At 46.1% G+C, this 3,156-nt stretch overlaps 1 pseudogene; it reads left to right on the plus strand.

Moving 5' to 3' along the window:
• The first annotated feature begins 1,034 nt into the window (after positions 1–1,034).
• On the plus strand, positions 1,035–2,813 carry LOC148021339 (uncharacterized; annotated as a pseudogene).
• The last annotated feature ends 343 nt before the right edge of the window (positions 2,814–3,156 follow it).

The following is a 3,156-nucleotide window of genomic DNA, read 5'->3' on the forward strand; positions in this document are numbered from 1 at the left end:
TCCATTATTACCACGATTTTAGAAGTGTTAGTCACAATGCCATTCTTACATAAGACGTGGCCCAAAATGATTCTATACTTAACCCAGAATTGGTATTTCAAGGGATTCAACGAGAGTTGGTACTATTGATGAAATCTACCAATTAAAGTTTTCAAGGTGCTCCTTTGGAGTGAACACAGTGGTCATCAATGAACTATTGGGGGTTAAAGGCGACTTGTACCTAGTTGCCTATATTTACGTTATACTTAGCACCAACACACTGACACACTACATGTGGCGGCTACCCATCACTATCATCTTCATTCTTTATTCTTTACTATGATAGAATAATAAAGGGAATGTAGGTCACATATTGTAACTATTGGATTTCCCACACATAGGTCTAGTTCTCCAGAGTTCAAACCTTTAGCCATTGCTCTTGTTTCCACTTATACTCTTCTTCTTCTCTCTCTCTCTCTCTCTCTCTCTCTCTCTCTCTAGTATTTCATCCTTTTTCACCACTAGGTATTTCATCCTTTTTCACCACTAGTATGGTGAAACATGCTATCTCACGGTTACAGCATGGCCGCACTCGAGACCAGTTTGATCTTCAGGCAGAGCATATTATATATGGCAGAGACACATTGGCTCCACTCATTGCTCACCTCTTCAATCGTGCATTGTCTGAGGGGTTCCCTGACTCCTGGACAGAGCACACCATTGTACCTATCCACAAGTCAGGGGATCCTATGGATCCTAACACATATAGGACAATCATGATTGGGCCAGTTTTGTCCAAAATTTATGGCACGGTGATGGAGGAGGAGCTCAGCACGCTGGCAGAGAGAGAGTGCATGCGCACATCCGGACAGGCAGGGTTCAGACGGGCATTTTCTACCATAGACCACATCTTCACTCTCCGTTGTCTGATCGACCAGACACGAGTGAAGAAACAAAGATTGTACTGTTGCTTTGTGGATTTCCACAAAGCCTTTGACACGGTTCCGAGAGAGAGGCTTTTCAGACGCCTACTTGATCTGGGGGTGGATGATGACATGATGTGGGGTATTTATGCACTATATGAGCGGGCTACTGGGAGAGTCAGATGTCCGGGAGGTATATCAGGTCCCCTTGTGAGCACCATTGGTGTGAAGCAAGGATGCCCACTCTCACCGACTCTATTTGGGCTATACATTGATGAGATAGCAGAGTTTATTCAACAGCGAGCCGGTGGAGGTATAGATCTCAGTGGAGCCACAGTTCATATCTTACTATATGCAGATGTCGTTGTGTTGGTCTCAAACTCAGCTCGGGGATTACAACAGCATTTATTAGCATTGGATGATTTTTGCATACAGAGAGGCATGACAGTGAACCTTGGTAAAACCAAGGTTCTTATATTCCATACATCAGCTCAGATACGCAGACAGAGTATTTTCATGGCAGCAGGAGGGAGTATTGAGGTCACTGGATCATATGTATATTTGGGAGTCACCTTTACAGCAGCTTTAGGGACTTTCTCGATGACACAGGCAGCTCGTGACCGCCTCACTAGAGGATACTCAGCATTGGCTCTTATGTCGCGACAGTGTCATCAGGCACATTTTCAGGAGCCCCGCACCAAGGGGTGGCTCTTTGATACTCTAGTCACTCCAGCACTGATGTATGGAGCAGCTATATGGGGGCCAGGCCTTGCCGATTATGTATGGACATTGATGGAGAGACCTCAGGTGATCATGATATCTAGATTGATTCACAGCAAGGCCTCAGTCCCACATGACATTGTGCGAGCAGAGCTTGCCACACCGCCCATGCTAGTCGAGGCATTATTTCAAACAGTCTGCTTCCTACACAGATTTCAGGATATGGACAGAGATCGCATTGCATATAGAGCATATATGGCATCTCAGGAGATGGCTCGAGCAGGGGATACCACATCATGGTATGCATAAACTAGAGCTTGGTTTGACAGACATGGGCTGGACATTGATAGACTCCCACCTCTTCTATATGATACTCAGGCTCCCACTTACACCCTCTCTCTCTCTGAGAGGAACAGAGTCATCAGACATGAGATATGGCATATTTATATACAGAGGACATGGGTCAGCCCTGCACAGCCACTGCCATCGAAGATGGCACATTATTATACACAGTTCATGAGGATATCAGAGCAGGGATTCATAGAGATTCTGAGATATATGCAGATCTATATGCCAAATCGATTGAGAGTTCTTATTGGACAGCTCAGGGTATCATCACATCAGCTTATGATTGAGAGTGGCAGAGCTAGTGGCATCCCGCGGGAGGGGAGGATATGCCCCCTTTGCAGATCAGAGGTGGAGAGTGAGGAGCATTTTGTTCTCAGATGCCCGGCATACTCAGAGTTGAGATCTAGATACACATTGAGCAGCTCACTTCAGGGATGTATGACTGATATGGATCAGAGATCATTTGGCCGTTTTCTGGGAGAGGCATGGCACATCAGAGAGCAGAGCACACAGCGGGTCCCAGTCAAAGAGGGGCCCACCCAGACAACTATTACACAGTTCTTTCAGACAGACAGAGTGAGAGCTACTGTACCAGCCTCCAGCCAGACCTCCGGGCTCACACTACAGCAGGCTGAGGACCAGCGTACCCGACGCCGCACGAGGATCTGTGGGTTTTGGACCCCACAGCCACACCGATAGGAGATCCGGAGGATTCTTGATCTACATCGACAGCAGACTGAGATCCGACGACACTCGACACATTGGATCTCAGATCTCCAGTTTGCTCTTTCTCCACCGCCGATGTACCACATCCTGTATCCAGGAGGGATCACCTGCTATTAGCGACTTTGACGACTGCTACTACATCCCAGGATAGTATATCTCCCTGCATCTGTTACATATACACATCACACCACTTTATCACAGCCGACAGTTGTTCCCCTAAATCACGGCTGACATTTGTTCCCCTTTTATAGCCATTATCTGGAGTACCAGAGCTACATACGCACATACACATACATGACACTTATCACACTCACAGCACCGTATTTTCAGTTTCCAGTTTTTAGTTTTTCATTCGGCACTTTTATTTTGGATAGATGGACCTCATCAGTTGTATCACAGTTTGTCTCATAGGCCAGTTTTGGTCTTTAGAAGACATTAATATAACTTTCTTTCTCTTCTC

The sequence above is a fragment of the Lygodium microphyllum genome, chromosome 18 (genome assembly GCF_053477565.2).
Source record: "Lygodium microphyllum isolate KBCC chromosome 18, Lygodium_microphyllum_v1.1.10, whole genome shotgun sequence".
Classification (NCBI taxonomy): Eukaryota; Viridiplantae; Streptophyta; class Polypodiopsida; order Schizaeales; family Lygodiaceae; genus Lygodium; species Lygodium microphyllum.